The sequence below is a fragment of the Balaenoptera physalus genome (assembly GCF_965194825.1).
Source record: "Balaenoptera physalus genome assembly, chromosome: 2".
Lineage (NCBI taxonomy): Eukaryota > Metazoa > Chordata > Mammalia > Artiodactyla > Balaenopteridae > Balaenoptera > Balaenoptera physalus.
This window is the reverse complement of record NC_138883.1, coordinates 164035355-164056516: the sequence shown is the minus strand read 5'-3', so window position 1 is coordinate 164056516 and position 21162 is coordinate 164035355. Positions and strand designations below refer to the sequence as shown.

General features: G+C 37.0%; 1 long non-coding RNA gene across 1 annotated transcript; it reads left to right on the top strand.

Moving 5' to 3' along the window:
• Positions 1-1379: 1379 nt before the first annotated feature.
• LOC309655047 lies at positions 1380-21074 on the top strand. Its single transcript, XR_014260579.1, has 2 exons — positions 1380-1495; positions 1537-21074. It is a non-coding gene; the product is annotated as an uncharacterized lncRNA (long non-coding RNA).
• Positions 21075-21162: the final 88 nt, after the last annotated feature.

Here is a 21162-nt window from a genome sequence, read left to right as displayed (position 1 = left end):
GCCCAGGCAGAGACTGTCTGCCCAGGTTAACTCTCACTGCTGAGTAGCAAACATTCAGGAGCTGTTTCTCTCTGCTCCTGTTGATGCAAACAAAGGGCTTTGTCACTGCAGGTGGGAGTCTGTGGACCACCAGGGAATGAAGAGGCACTGTAAGAACACTTCTGCACAATTCTGCCCAAACAGGTAAATTAGAGGGCTAATTTAAGACTTAAAACCTCACAAAATCCCCTTTCTCTAATGGAAATAAGTTGAGCTGTTACTATTAACCATGTTTCCAGCTTCTGCAAACTTGATGTTTTACCATCTGCTCTACATGCATATGCTGGACATGCCTTGTTCTAGACAACAGGACAATGTGCTTGATTCACTTCCACTTGGCCCCCTGCCTCCTTCAGCATCCACTCTCCTTGCAAGGAGTCCTACTCTCAGAGGGTGCACTTTTCAAATACAAACCAACCCATCCAGGGTCCACACTCCCAACCAACTTCCTTTTTGGGCTCTCACATTCCAGGCCACCATACACCTGCCTAATCACCCCGGAGCCAGGTATCCAACAACTAGGGACAGGCCCTGTGCCCACTTGCCAATCCTAAACCTGCCTGCTCTGCCTCACCCATTCCCTCCCATGGAAGCCACAGTAAAGGTTCGTGCGCACAGTTCCCCCACCCCCAGCCCTCAGCCTCAGGACCAACCCCGATGCTTCCCCAGGTGGCCCCTCAGGGCATGGCATGCCCTCTCCCCTTAGAAACTGTGAGTAATAAACTATCTTTTTAATGAACATTGTGTGCCAATATGTTAGCCTTACTATACCTCAAGTTTTCTATTAATCCAGAGCATTTTAGAACAGCTGCTCATAAAAAGGAATGAAATTGAGTTATTTGTAATGAGGTGGATGGACCTAGAGTCTGTCATACAGAGTGAAATAAGCCAGAAAGAGAAAAATACCACATGCTAACGCATATATATGGAATCTCAAAAAATGGTACTGATAAACCTAGGGGCAGGGCAGGAATAAAGACGCAGACATAGAGAACGGACTTGAGGACATGGCGGGGGAGGGGAAGCTGGGAGGAAGTGAGAGAGTAGCACTGACATATATACACTAGCAAATGTAAAATAGATAGCTAGTGGGAAGCAGCCGCATAGCACAGGGAGATCAGCTTGGTGCTTTGTGACCACCTAGAGGGGTGGGATAGGGAAGGTGGGAAGGAGACGCAAGAGGGAGGGGATATGGGGATATATGTATACATATAGCTGATTCACTTTGTTGTACAGCAGAAACTAACACAACAGTGTAAACCAATTATACTCCAATAAAAATGAAAATAAAATCACAAAAATCACAAAAAATCACAATGATGAGAGTTAGTGAGAGCCACTAACTCTCACTATAAGGCAGCATGGAGGAGTGATCACAGTGACTAGGTGGGGAATGCATAAACCAGACACTAAAGCTAAGACGTCACTCCCCAGTAACTGTCATTTGGAAGAGAAGGTAAGACGTCACTCCCCAGTAACTGTCATTTGGAAGAGAAGACCAGCAGCAAGCAACCCATCTCCCAAGCGGCCCCACGCTTTGAAGCATCACCTCTTCCTTCAGAAGGACAGAGTAGGGTATCAAGAGTCTAACCCCTCAAGTCTTACAATCCCAGACTGGCTCCATTGCTGCCCTAACATATCTGACCATCAGTTTCCTTGACTGTAAAATATGAATAAGATAATGCTTGCAAACTCATGGTGTGTGTGAGAATTAAAGAAGTAACAGCTGTGAAGTTCCTGTTACATTGCTTCATACATAGTAGGTACTCAATAAACAGTAAATGTTATTACCGGCATTATTAATATCACTGTAATTATTTTAAAATTTTTGTTTCATGTCTCATTTGCTGCTGAAATGGTAGTTAAGATCCAACAAGGCCCCACATTTCTGAATTACTTCAAAATTTTAAAAAATAAATGAGTCTTTCATCAATGAAAAAACACAAGATTTGGCACTTCATCACTCAAATATTCTGACTTGTTTTCACAGTAACCAGCCAGCCTGTCATGTTATAGTCAATACAACTTGTAAATTGTTCACTCCAAAAGGGAGAGAAATCATAATGATTGTGACAAGGCAAGGAACCATCAAGCATTCAGTAATAAAGAGGGGTGAACCTAACTATGAAATGTTTTAATAAAACATTTAAACATCAATAAATCTCAGTCAAAAATATGACAGAATATAGAAACTAGTTATGCATAGTGTTGATGTTATGTCTGATGGTTTCCATGCTGTGCGGATTAATTTTGTGTGTCAACCTGAATGGACCATGGGGCACCCAAATATTTGGTAAAATATTACTCTGGGTGTTTCTATGCAGATGTTTGGGGATAAGATTAACATTTAAATTGGTAAACTAAGTGCAGCAGACTGCCCTCCTTAATGTGGGTAGGCCTCATCCAATCAACTGAAGGCCTGAACAAGAACAGAGTAATAGGCCTGCCTGTATCTTATGCTGAATAATAGAGAATTCCACCTACCTGACTGCTTTCAGAATGGGACATCAGCATCTTCCTACCTTTGGACTCAAACTGAAACATCAGGTCTCCTGGATCTCTGCCTTGCTGATTCACCCTGTACACCTTGGGACTTATCAGCCTCCATAATTGTTTGAGTCAATTCCTTAAAAAAAAAAAAAAATCCTATTGGTTCTGCTTCTGTGGAAAACCCTAAGTAATACACATGCTCAAGAGCATGAAATAACAATGAGAAGAAATAATTACAGAATGTTTACTATACAGCAAGCACTGTCCTAGGCCCTTTATAAAAATTTCCTCATCACTTACAATCCTATGAAGCAGCTACTATTGATATTTACAGTAAACAAAGGCATAGAGAGGTAGAATAACTTGGAAGAGCTCATACAACCAGAACTTGAATCTATGCACAATGGCTCCAGAATTTGTGCTTCTAACCACGATGGTACCCTGCCTTTTATATTAAGAAACAAAATACTTGGGATGAAGCAGACCATCATTGGAAACCCAGTATCACCATGGATGATTCAATGTGATGTCAGGCCCATATTCCTGCCTTTTAAAAAAATAACTCATAGGAGTTCATAAAAATTGAATATTCAATTCACAATATCAATGCCTACCATATTTTCCTAACAGAGGGTCAGTACTCAGTTGTTACTTTTCCCATCATGAATGAAATCATTTTGATTCTATTTTCATTAACATAGACTATATTGACCTGTGAGTATTTCTTCTCATCAGAAAGCAGTACACTACTATGTGCTTTCATTCTTTCCTTCTTTGATGATGTATTTCCCCATACACTTTCAAAATTAGCAGTAAACATAAAAGTGACCCAATTTTAATACCCACATTTCTATCAAGTTATACTATGCTTTCCATGCTGTAAAACAAATTTTCATAATTTCATTATCATAAAAAGAAAAAGAACTTGCTTTCTGACATTAAAATAATATACCTTCTCTAAGAGCTCTAATTCCAGCTTCATAAATGTGACAGGTTATTTTTTTATTCTGTTCATACTTTATGTGGGGAATTTACTTGCTAGTCAAACTATATATAAATTGCATTGTTCATTATTGCTTACAAGACAGAAACCACAAGTGCTCATAATTTTTGTAACATGTGAATTGGTATCAGTGGCACTAATGTTTTGTATATTTTGCATTTCTTTACAGAAAGCTGGCTGCATTAATGTCATTAGTACAGTTTCATCTAGAGAACAGTCAAGGTCATTACATAGGCTCACTTGTCTGCAGCCAAGGAAATGCTTATGTTTTTTCTCACCTTTTTATTCTTACTTGGCTTCAGTTTGAATCTGGATATATAAGCAAATATAATTTTTTAACAGATTTATATATATTGCCATTCAATAAACTATATGTTTTACTATATAATTTGATATGTTTGGACATATGTGTACACCCATGAAACAATCACCACAATAAAGTGATATATCCATCACCTCCAAAAGTTTCCCTCTGCCCCTCTGTAAGTATATCCCCCATTTCATCAGTCCTCCTATCCCCAAATGTGGTGGACAGACTCTGAGGTGGCCTCCTGTTGTTCATGCCCTTGCATAATCTCCTCCCCTTGAGTGTGGGCTAGACCTGTGACTTGTTTCTAACGAACAGAATACGGCCAAGGTGATAGGATGTACATGACTGTGCACATAGATTGTAATGTCCACCTAATCTCTCCCTTGCTAGCCTTGAGGAAGCAACCTGCCAATTTGTGAGCTGCCATATGGAGAGGGCCATGAGGCAAGGAACTGAGGGCAGTTTCCAGTCCGAAACCAGAGAGAAAGTGATGTCTTCAGCTCAGCAGCCTGCAAGGAACTGAATGAACCAACAACTACATGAACTTGGAACCTGATCCTTCCCCAGTCCGGCCTCAAATGAGAGCCCATTCCTGGCCAACACCTTGATTGCAGCCTTGTAGAGGACCCAGTTAAGCTGTGCCCAGACTTTTAACCCACAGAAAGCATGAGATAATAAATGGATGTTGTCTTAAGCTGCTAAATTTTGATGATATTGTTATATAGTAAGAGATAATGATATACCAGGCAACAACTGACCTGCTTTCCATCACCATGGATTAATTTGAATTTTATATAAAAGGAAACACAGAGTACGAACTCTTTTTGTCTAGCTTCTTTTACTCAATGTATTTGAAATTTATCCATGCTGTTTGATGTATCAATAGGTCACCCCATTTTACTACTGAATAGTATTCTATCTCACAGACACACCACAGTAGATATCTGGGTTCTTTCTACTTTTGGGTAATTACAAATAAAGGTGCCATGAATGTTTATGTGCAAGTCTCTGTGTGGGTATACATTTCAATTCTTCTTGGGTGAATACCCAGGAGGGGAATAGATAGGATCATACGGTAGGTCTCACTATTTCATATTCCTACCAGCAGTGTATGAGAATTCCAGTTCTTCTCCCTCCTCACAAGCATTTGATATGCTCAACCTTTTTAAAAGGTGTATTTAAGTTGTATCCATTGCAGTTTTCGTTTGCATTTCCTTAAAGATAAATGATGTTGAACATCTTTTCAAGTGCGTATTTTCTATCTGTATGTCTTTTGTTTAAATCGCTAGCCCATTTTTAAAATTAGGTTGTTTGCTCTATTATTGAGTTTTGATACTTCTTTAATATATTCTGAATACAGGTCCTTTATCAGACATGTTATTTTAAAATATTTTCTCTAAGTCTTTTCATTCTCTTAATATCTTTTGAAAAGTAAACATTTTAAGTTTTGGTGTCTAATGTATCCATTTGTCATTTTATGGGATCATGCTTCAAACTAGTCTTCAAGTTGGTCACAGTTCCAAGAATTTTAACTAAGCAGTGTATCTTTCTACTTTTAAAAATCATGATACTATTCAAGTTCTACTTCTGCATTGAGACCTAATCCCATCAGTCTTCAGCAATAATGACTTATTTCAAATCTATGAAGCTTATTTGGCTGCGTTTTCTATTTACAGATCACTTGTGCAATCAAATACAGTGATTACCTTATCAACTCTTCCAAGAAAGTAGTGACAATATCTGTTTCTGGTCTCTACTGTATCATAAGTTCCTAAGGTAATATCTGGCAAATAAGTGATCAACATTTGCCTTTGAAAATATAATCTGATTTTGTATTTCTAATACTTAGTGCTAGGTGGGGATCAAATAATGTCAGTTGATGACTATGATTAGAAGAGAAAAATTAGAGAAAGTAGGGAGAGATCTAGCAAAAGAAAACAATAGGATTGGTGGAGAAATGCAGTGAGTGCTTTTTTTCCTGCCAACTTAATGTTCATTTTTTTCCTTTTACTTAATGACCATTGCAATCATTTGATATTGAATTAAGCCCTGTTTTATACCAGAAAATGCTAGATGATTTGTCCTTATTGTTGAGCAAAATATTTAAACTCTCATGATCTCACTTTTACGTGGAATCTAAAAAACAAAACAGAAAAACAAAACAAAATGAAAACAAACTCATAGATAAGGAGAACAAACTGGTGTGTTGCCAGAGGAGAGGGCAGGTGGTGGTAGAGGTAAAATATGTAGAAGGGATTAAGAGGTATAAACCTCCAGCTATAAAATAAGCCATGGAATGTAGTATACAGTGTAAGGAATATGGTCAGTAATATATTAAGAACTTGGTATGGGGACAGATGGTTATTAGACTTATGGTGGTGATCATTTCAAAATGTATGTAAATGTCAAATCACTGTGTAGCTCACCTGAAACTAACAAAATTGTACATCAACTACATTTCAATTAACTGATATATCAGTTAATATATATATATTATATATATATTATATAAATATAATATATATATTTCAATAACTGATCTCAAAACTGCAGCTTGTGCTTCCTATCAGGTCAGATCAATGTACATCTATTGAGCACTGACTATATGACAGTTGTGTTTAGGTACTGGGGATAGAAGATGAATAGGAATGGTCACTGTCCTTGAGGAAATTTTATTTGCACTGTGGACTTAGAAACATAAGTAGAGGATTCCAATGCAATGTATTAAAGTACAATGAGTTATCAAGACAGTACAACTTCAGCGACTTAAAACCTACATAGTAGGCAAGTGGCTGTGTTGGAAAGATTTGTTCTCCAGGTTTTATCAGAAATATTCCCACATGACTTTGCTATTAAAAATCTGTCACCCTGCCAACATAAGCCCCAAAATCAAAATGTATGAACTACAAGAAAAGAGAATTTGAGAACAAAATCAAGGGGAAAAAATCAAACCAATTTTTCTTTTATCATCATCCTCAGAGTCCTATCTCTACTCAATATAAAAGGTCCGTACATTCTGTTGAATGGCTAATGATATTGGAATGAGGCAGAGGAAAAGCCTTCTGATTGTCCTAATGAGATGTTAGAAGTTCAATGTTATAAGTTTTAAAAAAGATATAGGAAAGCTGCGTGTGGGCTTTCTCTAGTTGTGGCGAGCGGGTGCTACTCTTCATTGCGGTGCACGGGCTTCTCATTGCGGTGGCTTGTTGCGGAGTACGGGCTCTAGGCATGCGTGCTCAGTAGTTGTGGCACGCGGGCCAGTAGTTGTGGCTCGTGGCCTCTAGAGCGCAGGCTCAGTAATTGTGGCACACGGGCTTAGTTGCTCTGCAGCATGTGGGATCTTCTTGGACCAGGGCTTGAACCTGTGTCCCCTGCATTGGCAGGTGGATTCTTAACCACTGCACCACCAGGGAAGTCCTTTTTTTTTTTTTTTTTTTAATTCTACATTACAAGTTGTATTTAGATGTAGAACTAGAAGAGACAGGATAAATGCAGATGAAGAGGAATATAGCACACCAAGCTTCTAAATGGTTCATGGTTTTGCAAAAAGAAAAATGAGGTATGGAGAAAAGTGTTTCACCTTTGTTATAAAAATTAAACTAAGGTCAAAGTATGCACTGTTCAATTTAAATTGCTTTCTTTAAAAATAAATTGATTACAGTTTAAAATCACAGAAAACTCAGATTTAATAACACTAAGCATACATGGAATAATAAGTTCACTTAGCAGTTGCTGTGGTTCATTTCACTTATAAGTGAAATTTATATTTATTTAGTTCCTGTAGTGACAATGCAAACTTTCCTGCAGAGAAAAACCAGAAAGTTGCATAAAATGTTTTAAAGATCTATAATCAGCAACAAGTGGCTAATGAGGCATTAAAAAAAACCCTGCATGGCCAAGACCTGGATAAAGAGGAATATCCAAAGAGACGAAGCTAACATTTGAGGCTATTTCCCCCCTGGGTATATTTTCTAATTCCAAAAGAGGCAGAAAAGAGGAAGAGTAGCTGAGCAGGGCTTTACAAAGATTCATGAGGCTAGTGGACCAAAAATTGGAGTTCAAGATCAACTAAGAAGGGAATATCAACCTGAGTGCTCTTCCATGGTCCTTCCACCTGACTTGAGCTTGTCGTATCATGCTAAGTGAATTCCAAGAATAAGCATCTTCATGGATAACATGCCAAGAGACTCAGATGGAAGCTGCAAGGCTTCTTGCGACTTAGCCTCAGTAACAATATGGCATTATTTTTGCCATAGTCTACTGGAAAAATTGAGTCAAAGTGTCAGTCTAGACTCAAAGGTAGGGGAATGTACAATGCTGTGAATACTGGGGGACATGATTCACTGAGGAGGACATCTTTGGAGACTGCTTACTATAGAAGAACTTTACGTCATAGGAAAGAACTTAATTGGTCGACAACCCCAGCTGAACTCCCAACCAGCATCAACTGCTGACCATGTGAGTGAACCATCGAAAACACCCAGCCCAGTTGAGCATTCCAATGATTCTAGCTCTAGTCATCATCTGACTAGAACCGTAAGAGAATCCAAGTGAGAATTCTCCAGGTAAGTCCAGTCTCCACAGAAACATGAGACTAATAATCAATTATTGGATTAGGGCATTAAGTTTTGTGATGGTTTTTTGTGCAAAATTAGATAGCTGAAACACCTTTCGTTGTCTAGACATTAAGAATAAGGTAAAAGTGTATGCTGTAATATAATACCTAGGGTAAAAACTAAAATAGAGAAATGACTATATAACTAAAAATCCAACAAAGAGGGGAAGAAGGATAATAAAAATAACCAATCCAGACAAACTTTAGTTTATAGGTATTTCACAGCAGGCCAATGCTCCTGCAGCAACAACTAGTAAAAAATTAATTATTCAAAGCATGTTTTTAAAAGGTACTCAGAATCTGTGGAAGCGAAGAGTTAGATGAAATAAAATTCTAAGGAGAATTCTAAGAAGTATCTAAGAGGAGAAATTCTCTTAGGGGAGCTAATAACATCCAATTACTTTTCCCATGGAACATGAAATAATTTCTGTTGTAGACTCAAGGTCTGATTTGTCCAAGTTTCAAGTTTGCCTAAGAACAGAGCCTCTAATGGGGAAAATGTAAAGTGAAAAGCTTTGAGTAGTTAAAGAAATAGTGTGGCAAATTGAAAACTTGAGAGAACTAAAACAATAGTTCATATATTCAACAGGAGATTTTCTGAATTTTGAGGCTATAAAGGTATAAGAAGACATAGGTCAAAATCTAGAAGCAGACCGAAATTCTTAGTTTCTCAGTGCTTAGGCAAACAAAAACTTGCTTCAAGCACACTGTCAAGTTTTTCTTTCAATATTTGTCACATTTTGAAAATATGCAGGGTGTGAGCCTGGAGATTTGGCTCTGAAGCACAGAACTGGAACTACAACAATATTTCACACCTAAGAAAAATAAGACCATCCAGGCTCTAAAACCAGAGGTCTGGGAGAGCCATATCCTTGAACAAAGATGAGCCAGAGGTAGACTGTGCAACTTAAACTCAAAGTCAGCTTCAACCCAGTTCAATTTTTAACTGTATTGAGATAACAAGATTCTCACTCTTATCTGCACAACATAAGAAAGAATCCTCTCTAGTGGAAGTTTGTAACATCAGGAATCTCTACCATTATTTATATGCCCAACATATGTAAATGGTGAACATATAACTTAAAAATTACTAGAACAGCAAAGAAGAAAATGTTACTGAAATTGAAAAAGAAATGGTAAATAGAAATGGAAATACAGATAAACTATAGAGTTAGTAAAGACTTTAATATGTTAAAGAAACAAAATATGGATCAAATAGATAAAAGAATGGAGAAATTTAATGGAAAATTGGAATCTACAAAACAGAATCAAATGGACAATCTAGAACTGAAAATTGCAAAACAGAATATATAAAATAAAGAACTCAGTTGATAGGTTAAATAACAGACTGAACACAGAACATGAGAATAGTACATTGTAAAGCAAGTCAATAAAAATAACTAGATGAAGAGAAAGAAATGGGGGAAAAAAATAAAAGAACAGAGTAGAACAGGCAAATGGTAAATGCTCAAAAAATCTATCATATGTATAATTGGTGTACCAAAATGAGAGGAAAGAATGGAGCAGGAAAAAAAATACTTGAACAGTTAATGCATGAGCTAACTCCAAAACTTATTAATATAAGACTTCAATCCACAGATTCAAGAAGCTCTGTAGATCCTAAGCACAATAAACCAAAGACAAATAAAACTTAAAAGTAAACAATGTGGGAAAATATACCTTCAAAGGAACAACAATGACAGAATGTTTAACAGTGATGATAAAAATAAGAAGGACATGGAAAGACAATTCCAGAGGCCTAAGACAAAATAACCCTCAACCTAGAATTCCATATCCATTGAAAATAATTTTTAAAAATAAAGGTTAACAAAGAAATGTGCAAGCAATGACTGAGTTTTTCTTCCTTGCAGTTATGAAAAAAAGTAATAGTAATGAGGCTTCTCTGGCAGAAGAAAAATTATTCCAGAAGAAAATGTGTAAACCAAGAGAAAATGAAGATCACCAGTAAAAATAACTATAAATGAATACTGGATATATATGAACATATAAATAAATGTTAATACTATGCAAATAATATATGTGAATGAATAAGGATGAACCCAGATAATTGACTATAATTGTGATATTTTGTGAAATTTTAATTATATGTAGAAAAAATACAAAAGAATAAAAGGTAGAAAGTTGGTAAAAAATGTTAGAGGTTCTAAGATTCTATCCATATTAGGGAAATGGTAAAATTAATAATTTTTTTAGTTAGTAATAAGGCAATGATGTATAGTAGCATTTCTATAGTAATCAGTAAAAGAATATTAAAAGAATGTATAATAATTTGTAGTACAGGGAAAATAACAAAAATATTTAATACAAAAAGAGAAGATAAAAGGAACATTAAAAATATGAATCAAATAGAAAATAAACAACTCCAAACCTAACTACCAATTAAAATAAATTTAAATCAACTAAACTTATCAAGGATAAGACTAATATTGTCAATCTGGAATTAAAATCAACAAAAATTGTATGTTGCTTACAAGAGATTGACTTTAAATATAAGGATCCATAAAGGCCAAAAAATAAAACGATGGAAAAATGTATACCATGCAAACACCAATCAAAAGAAATCTTAACTATTTTAAGAAATTATACATATATATATATGAAATAAATTAACTATAGCTAGTCACAAAAATTTGGATGAATCACATTAGCATATTAGTCAACAACAACCACAGCCACATAATAAACATATGATTCCAATTATATAAATATACTAAAGCTGATAAAGGTGAAACTAAACCATAGTGTTAACAGTCAAGATTGTGGTTATTTTTAGAAAGAAAATAGGGAGATTGAGAGAGGACATTAAAGGGTCTTATGTGATGTTGGCAAGAATCAGTTTTTTTACTTAGATGGTGGTTATACACTTGGTGGTAATTCCTTAAAGTGAGCATGTATAATTTGTTGGGTGTTTTGGGGATGGGTATGTCAATAGAGAAATGTCAAGTCATAAAAATAGATTTGTTTTTAAAAGATAACATTTTTATGGGAAAGAACTAATTAGTGTGAGGGTGCTAATTAGAAGCAAGAAAACATGAAAAAATAAATCTCATGGGAAAGATAAATATATAGTAAAGGTAGTGGATTAGTCATTTATACAGCTATTATAAAAGACAAAAGTAGTATAAAAAAGCTACAGTTACAGTAATTATTTAAGGGATACACAAGATTAAAAGATGTAAAATATGGCATCAGAAACATAAAAATGTGGAAGAAAGTAAAAACACTGAACTTTAGAATGGGGCCAAACTTAAGTTGCTATCCACTTAAAATAGACTGTTATAGATATAAGTTGTTATATGTAAGCCTCATGGATTAAATGAATGTTGTTAAAATGTCCATACTACCCAAAGCAATCCACAGATTCAATGTAATCCCTATCAAATTTCCAATAGCATTTTTCAAAGAAACAGAAGAAATAATCCTAAAATTTGTATGGAAACACACACACACACACAAAAAATAGCCAAGGCAATCCTGAAAAAGAACCAAGCAGGAGGCATCATGCTCCTGATTTAAAACTACTTTACAAATCTATAATAGTTAAAACAGTAGGGTATTTGTATACAAACATATAGATTAATGAAACAAAATAGAGATCATAGAAATAAACCCATGCATATATGATCAATTAATTTACTACAACAAAATAGACTCTTCAATAAATGGTATTGGAAAAACTGGACAGCCACATGCAAAAGAATGAAATTGACCACTCTTTTACACCATACACAAACTAAAATTGATTAAAGACTTGAAACTATAAAAGACCTAAGAACTTTTCACTACATCAAATCACAATATAAAAACATGAAAATAAATTGAGGTTTAAGAAACACTTAAGAAAAACATTTTACCGAATTGTTTTTCTCATCCACAGAAATTCATTTGACTAAGCCTGGTGACATAAACAGTCACTATCAAGTATACAATCACGAAATTTAGGGCTGAAAATTATCTGAAATCATATTTAGAAAGTAATATGATTTTGAGAACGCCAATATATAATTTTTTATTGGATTATTTGAATAATTGTGTTGGAATTAGGCTTAATGAATGCTAAAGAGAGAGGAGAGAGAGAAACTTCATCGTTATTCAGTTGGACCTTTCCTTAGTGGAAGTGCTGATTACATAAATCAGGACTCCAGAAGTCCAGGTCTCTAGACCTCCAATTCAAATATCACTCACCAAAATAACAGTAATAGCATTTAATATTCCTGACACTATGCTACAGTAGGGAAACAAAAATGAAATACAACATAACGTTATAAAGTGTACTATGTTAAAACAGAGCTATGATCATCTAATTATACTCAGGCAAAAACAACCTGTGATACTGTAGGAAACTGTGATACTGTGATTGTATTGTGTACAATCTGTGATACTGTAGGAAATACATGAGCAACCTCTCTTCCAGTTCATAAATTTAGTGATGGTTTCTTGGCTTACTGTGCTTCACAACTTACAGATATGTTACATATTTTTGTATATATCGTTATATATTTTTTTAATGTAGTGTTCCTAGAGAAATGCATTTTTAGATTAGATTACTGAATTGACATGTCTTTAGATTAATGCAGCTTAGGGGAAATGTCATTGTACCAGCCCTTCTAAGGTCATGGCTTGCTTTTCATCAGACCAGCTACGCTAATTACCTGGTCCCAATCATGGGGAAAATCAGCAGCCTTGGCCTAACATAAATTAAGAAGAAAGTAAGAATGACAATAACAGATACTGAAAATAGTAGGTGTATTAGATTCCTAGGGCTGCTGTAACAAAGTACCACAAACTCGGTGACTTTAAACAACATAAATTTATTCTCTTACACTTCAGGAAGTCATAAGCTTAAAATAAACTGTATTGGCAACACTGGTTCCTTCTAGAGTTCCTGAGGGACAATCTGTTCCATGCCCCTCTCCTAGCTTCTGGTGCTTGCTAGCAATCCTTGGTGTTGCTTGGCCTGTAAATACATCACTCTGATCTTTGCCTCTGTAGTAACATGGCCTTTTTATAAGGACACCAGCCATTGGATTGGGGACCTCTCTCTATTTCAGTATGACCTCATATTAACTAGTAACACCCACAAAGATGCTACTTCTAAGTAGGGTCACATTCCTGGATTCCAGGTAGACACAAATTTGGGGAAAAAACCCTTCACTCCATTACCATTTGTATGCCCCAAAGAAAGGGATTATGCTTCTATACTAGAATACAGAAAATTCTTAAAATCATCATGACAGTATTGGCAAGTACATTGTTTAGGGACCATTCAGGAAGACAGAAACCACTCCTAATATTTAAAATAGAATTAATTTAATAAAAGTAATCGGCTACAGTGGCATTTGGAAGGTTGAAAAAATCAAACAGGATGATGAGGTGACCCAGACAGTAGCACAGAAGAAGCCCCTCCCACTCCTCCACTGGAGAGACAGGGGAAGTGATGTTATCAGAGTCCAGGGATGCCAATCACCAAGTAGTAGCTAAAGCAACAGTGAGCCTGCCAGGCACAAAGGGGACGCATGAGGGGATAGAGCAGCTGGCAGAGATAGATCAGGGGTGGGCACAGGGGAGAGAGCAGTATGGGGATACCCTGGCTTTTTCTTCCCACTGCCATCTAGTCCCCGCCCACTGCCCCTCCAGCCTCCCATTTGCCAGGCCCAGCTGGAAGCCAACATCACCTGCGGGGGGGGCGGGGGGGGCGGGAAATCAGCCCGACGATGTTGACCCCTACACTGCCAAGCAAGAGATAAGGCTGGGAAGGAATCAGAGAGCAAACAGGCCATGGCCAGCCCAGCAAACATGGACAGAGGTTAAAACAAAAAAAAAGTCAATTCCTCAGATGCCATTAATTCGAATTTAAGATTAAAATTAAATATTTTAGGAGGTAGTCATGGCTTTAAATGCTTCCACTCTCTTCAGTCTTCTCACTGACAGGAAATGTTGCTGTATTATTAATTCTTGGAAAACTTACCATTTAATGAAACAGTGAATGGACTTAGGAAAATCCTTAAAAGAGCTTAGTACATTTTTTAATGTGTGCAGCCTCATATGATAAATATGTTATTGACCTAAAATTCTAAATATCTGTTTTCTAACTTTACCTTTTCTCTAGGCTTGTTATGAGCGCATATAAAAGCATTTCCGTAGGAGAAGCCACATTAATAAAGCAAGTAACTAACAGTTTCCTTTTCCTTTCTCCTTCCTCCCCATTAGAATTAAGAAAATTAAGGAACATAAGAGTATACTCTTCCTTGAAAAAAAATCCACTTACACATTCTGATTCCAACTTTTCAAGCCACTGTAAACTATTACAAAGCATTCTGATTCTCCTATAAAAGTGCAGAAAAAGTGGTTTCACCGTGCACTGATTTATTAAAAAGTATGAAAATGCTATCAACATTTATATTTCGTGAATTATCTATGACCCGAGTATAATTCAGTATCTCCAGTAACAAAAAGCTTAAGAAAGAAAAAGGAAAGAAAAAGAGTTTTAAAAAAAATCCTGCCCTCTTAAAATGCTTACTGATACTTTAATAGCTTTGATGCAAACCCATCCGCACAATGACAGCACAGCGGATGATTAGGATTGTGGCCATTCTGTTGGACTTGAGTGTTAACAACATAACACGCAGAAAGACTGAACAAAATGAGACTTAGTTGGAGGATTTGTAACCTAAAGCTTAGCAAACAACATCCTTGGCAGATGGCACAAAACTGTCAAATCATCTTTGGAAAGTAGCAACAGATTATTTAAACCTGCCCTTTAGATATTAAGGACTTGGTTGACAGCAAGGACCCACAGGTGTGAGGGGTTTTGTTTTGTTTTTACTAGCTAAGGTTCTGCTGGTCATTTGGCTCAATCTCAGTAAAAGCACGAACAAATGGCTAAAAAAGTGGCTCATGTATTATTTAATAAAGGCATTTATGGAAAGTATCAGTGAAATGATCTTAACAAAAAATGTCCAAAAGTCATTTAGACAAATTTATTGTCAAGTAATCTTGAAGATTTTCTTAAAATTTAAATAAGTAACAAATTTGTGCTTTCAAGCTATAAAAGAGATGTGTTCTGTGCCCTGTGGTCTCCAAAGGTATGAATGTACTTGAAGTGCAAATTAATGGACTTTTAGGCCCAGTAAAGTGCTTTCTTTCCCTTTCAGTTGTGAAAAGATATTATAGTCACAATTGTTTTTACACAGATGAAAGTATTCTGAGAGTAAGAAGAGCCAACGGAAGACCCATTTGAAATATAATTTGCTGACCAAACAGGAAATTTCACTATACATTTAAGCATCTGGTTACATAACAAACAATTAAGCATAACTGAATTATGCCTTCGGTTTGAAATTGCAGTTGTTTTAAGGGGTGTCTTGACTGGACAAATACAGGCCTGCAGAAGTTAGGAATCCAGGCTTTGGAGTCAAGTACACGTGGCTTAGAAACTGAGCTCTGACACTCACCACGTGTGTGACTCCGGGAGTTATTTAACCTAAGCTTCAGTTTCACTGTTTTCAAAACAAGATCCTCAGTGTATCGCATGCGTTTCTTCTAAGAAATAGTGTAGAGAGGCTGCTCAGAGCCTGGTACTGAGTAATTGCTCAGTAAGTGATTTTACTGCTGTTTTAATATTATTACTGAGGCATAAGACCACCGACCACACGGTTTTAGCCAAACTAGGGCTAAAACAAGTCAATCGTGTCAGTTGAGTTGAAAAGTATGTCCTTAAAATACCTAAAGAAAATCTTTTATTCCTTTGGAAAGGAGAAAACCCAACCCCTATTCTGAGAACTGTTTGTTGTTCAAATTCTCAGAAGGTTCAGGGAAATAGGTTGGGTTAACCATGGGGCTGGGCACCAGAAGTAAGACGGCAGCTCAGCAGCTGTTAGTGGACAATTTGGGTTTTAGCAAGAGGGTGGGGAGAAACATCTAGGGGCCAAGGTTGTGTAAAGGTCGTACCAAAAATGTTTAGTTGTTCAGGGTCTTTTCAACATATTTTATGATGACAACAAAATAATTACTTCACAACTACTGCACTTACACTAGAGAATGAGCTATAAACTAAGTGAATGTAAACTTGTGGTTATAGTTTTAGGGTTAACACAGAACAAGGTGGAAGCAAACAGAACAGTTAGGAAACAAAATGTGACAGAAAGAGTTTCAGCAGAATATTTAAGGCTGGGAGGAAGATGGCAGGAGTGTTTAAGGTGAGAATAATTCCTTCATGAGGTTAAGGACGAAGCCCTTAGCCACGAATGGCTAGGGTGTACCTACCCACTCAAGTTATTGTCTAGTTTTGTTTGTCGGCAGATTAAGATCACAGACTCTGGAGTCAAGTGTAGAGGTTTGAAGACCTTGGGCTAACCCTCAGTTTCCACCCTTGCAAAGTGAGAATAAAAATACCTGCCTCATAGGACAGGCTTTGAGGATTAAAGAAGATAATATATAAAAACCCTTGTACGAATTAGTAGTCACTCCAGTGATCACTATTATTTCATTCTGTGTCAGCCATTGATGTGCTTCTATAATTCATGTCTGAACTTCTCACATTTGCATTTGAAAGGAATAATAAAAGACTCTCCACCTCTTGAATTTCCCACATTCTCAAGAATAATGCAAGAGCTGTTAGGAAGAAAACTAACTAGAAATGACCCATTCATTTCTCTTCTAGTAATATTTCCTCAGGGAATAATCTGAAATATTAGCAAAGGTTTACATACAGACAGGAATATACTTAAAAATTATGCTTACCAGAGTTTTAGCCAGAGGAAAGTTCTAATATTGCCTGTGAAAAATGACTTGGAATTTTATCTGCAGTCCAAATTCAGCTATTTTAAAATGCCCAGAGAAAAAGACCGCCTGGAGACAAATGTGCTTTGAAACAGACCTCTAACTTCTACACGACCCCTCCCACCACAGACTTTCTTTTGCACAAGGTGATGTGTTTTTTAGACCTTCCTAGCTTTAGGCATGGGCATTGTATCCTCCAGGCCAAATGTTGCCTGAAAGAGTGTCTTACATTTTTCAGAATCTTATTGCTTTATGATTGTTCCCTATTATTTGCAATTACGCCTGGCCCAGCTCAAATGGCTGATGTTAAGAGCTGTGTTTTTGCTACAACAGTGCATTGTAATATATGAAGTGGTATTTATCCCAAGCGGTAGAATTATTTCTTTGATGACCTTAGAGTAAGATCTAGAGGACACCAATCCCCCAGCCCCAGCTCTCTCTGAACAATCCTCACTGTCTTCAACACTCTCCAGGCTCTTCCCACCACTGAGCCTTTACACCTGCTTTGTCCTCCACCAGAAACATTCCTCTCCACTTACCTCCCAAAATCTCATGGCTTTCTCATTCACATCATTCAAATTTCTACTCAAATGTTACTTTCAGAGAAGCCTTCTCCAACTATCCTGTCTGAAATAACATCCTTCTCACCTTTTGACCACACGTTATTCCTTTCCCTGATTTTTTATTTTTGTAGCATTTATTTATATGATTCAGAGCATTTGTTTTCTTGGTGGAGACTAAGTAAATAAATAGTGTCTAGGTCATTTGTAAAAATAGAACTCTAACCCACACTCTGTAGCAACCAGCCCAGGAAGCCAACCTATTTTCTACAAATCAGACTTGTCGGAAGTCAGACTACAATCTCTAACAGCCATTCCAGGAAGCCAAACAATAACCTCTGTAACAAATTGGCCCCTAAATGACCAGTGTTAATAACTGCTTCCCTAATTGTTGACCCACTTCCAACTTAGGGTCAACTGGACAAAGCCAAACATGTACCCCTAGCTAACCCCATAAGGTGTCCACTTTTATTAGCCTGCCTACAGCTTCCCCTGCCAACAGCCTTCAATCAGGGCACATATGAAGCCTTCCCTTTTTCTCTATTATAGTTTTCCCACTCTTCTGCCTGTCTCTGGGTCTCTGTCAAATTCAAGTGATGGCAGTGGCTGACTCCCTTGCTATAACAAGCTCTGAATAAATAGCCTTTGCTTATTCTGAATTTTCATTGTTAACAATGCAGAAATAAATGAAGACCTATCTATCTCAATAAGTTTATAAACTCCATGAGGACAAAGCATGTCTATCTTGCTTATCACTGATTCTCCAGCATGTAGAGTGGGGCTTAGAGCATATGCTAAATAAAAATGAATGATCAAATGAATAAATGAATGTGTTTTCCTGAATATGACAGCCACAATGCACCCCTTATTTCCCTGTAATCCCATATAAACCAGCCTCGATCACCTGTGTGGACCCTAGCAGTCTGCTCTGTAATGTAGTACCTTGTGCCCCTGCATTATCTTCTCCCTACTGTAAATTACTTGAATACAGAGAATGGTGTATATTTTTTTTTCCAAAGTAAAAGCTCATGCTATCCTCCAAACATGCCTCGATTGTTTTGTGCATGTCCATCTCATCTCTAAACAGGACTGTCCTCATTTCTGTTCTCTCTTAACTTACGGCGTGGCCTCAGGTGAATCAGAGCTGCTCTGAACTGTAGCTTGCTTGTGCATAAAAGGAGTTGGTTGGACCACATGATCCAAAGCCCCTTCTAACTCTAACAAGCTCTGATTATCTTCGGGCCTGAAGGTAAAAGACGAAGAGGGCAGAAAGTTCAGGTTTCTAAATGACTTTCAGTTTAGTGTATTCCATTAATAAGTAAGTTATAAAGTCAGCTGTTACATATTGCAGGTAAAGCTTATTTATATTCAGAGAATTAGGGAAGCTTCCATGTAGAACACAAGAAATGTCCAGCATGCTGATGAAGTGTCTGTCCCTTGAGGACAATCCAACTTGAATTGCTAGGGGTAAAATGTGTCAATCTTTTATGTCTTAGGGCAAAAACACTACTAAGGAGTTTCCCACCAGATATAAATAAACTCTTTAATACAGATATAGTTTTACAGTCTCCACAAATTATGTAACCTGAACACCGAAGGAAAATGCATTAGTATTAGATGTAGAATTTCTGACTTTGTGTTTAAATTTTTCTTTAAACAGCTACCTGATATTATGTTTTCAAAATATATTTACTGACTATCTACAGCCCAGCTCTGGGCTCTGCATTACTAGCTAAGCGAGTCTGAGCAAGTTATTTCATTTAACTTGTGCCTTAGTCTCCTCATTAGTTGAATGGGGATAGTCATAGAGCCCAGTAGAGAGTTGCTGTGTGGATTAAATGAGTTAATACATACAAAACCCTAGAACAGAGACTAACACACAGTTAACACTACTGAAGTGATTTATATTGTTATTGGTGTTACTGCTGTTGTTCTGTTATTGTTACTTTTCCATGCAAGGCACTCAGCTAAAGATGTTAGAGAATTTAAAAAGAGGTGATGGGGGGAGAGAGGGCTGAATAAGCAGAACACAGAGGATTTTCGGGGCAGTGAAAATATGCTGTTTGATACTCTAATGGTAGATACATGTAATTATATATTTGCCCAAACTCAAAGTACAACATCAAGAAAGAACCCGAACGTAAACTATGGACTTGGTGTAATTTTGATGTTTCGATGTAGGTACATCAGTGGTAACAAACGTACCACTCTGGTGAGGGAAGCTGTGGGGGGGGGGGTTGGTGGGGAAGGGGTAAATGGGGTATCTCTGTCCCTCCCCCTCAATTTTTCTGTAACCTAAAACTGTCCAAATAATTGTCTTAAAAAGCACACAACATAATATCTATACTTTGCACCTCAAAAAGTCTGAAGTCATAGAAGTCAGAGAGAACTACTAAAAGGTGAAAGTAATAATGTCATGAGAGATAAATATAAAATACAGTGAAAACTGAGAAAGAGAAAGGATCACTTGTATAAATTTCCACTTTAGCCCTTACCATACCATGTGATTTTTTTTTTTTAAACACGCTTTCTGTCCCTCCTACCCACCCCCATTGGGTTGAAAGTCACCTGGAAGGTAAGTACCATGGCTAATCCATCTTTGACTCACTTTGCCTTGCACAGAATAAAACATAAAGGAAGACTTCAATAAATCTTGATTTAATGGGGGTAAGTGTAACTAAGCTCAGTTCAGATAGGTATCATTTGACTGTAAACTGTGCATCCGCATAGAAATTTCTGGCAAGAAGTTAGAAATAGAAATTAAAGTTCCTTGAGTAAAGGAAGGGTCATGTACTGAGATCTGTACTTTAAGAAAATACGGGCTTCCCTGGTGGCGCAGTGGTTGAGAATCTGCCTGCCAATGCAGGGCACACGGGTTCGAGCCCTGGTCTGGGAAGATCCCACATGCCACGGAGCAACTAGGCCCGTGAGCCACAATTACTGAGCCTGCGCGTCTGGAGCTTGTGCTCCGCAACAAGAGAGGCCACGATAGTGAGGCCCGCGCACCGCGATGAAGAGCGGCCCCCGCTTGCCGCAACTAGAGAAAGCCCTCACACAGAAACGAAGACCCTACACAGCCATAAAATTAATTAATTAATTAATTATTTTTAAAAAAGAAAATACTATGATAGTTGTCTGCAGGATGAATTGAAATGGCAGGAGGTCATTTAAATTTTCCAGTGTTATTCCAGTGTCAAGAAATTTAACTCAACATATTTTCAGTTTTCCCTCAGTTTTACATCTTTAATAAGATTTATTTTAAAAAACACTTTAATTTCATTAATGGAGTGGTATCACTTGGTTCATTAATAAAATTAAGTCAGGACACTCAAAATGTGAGGCT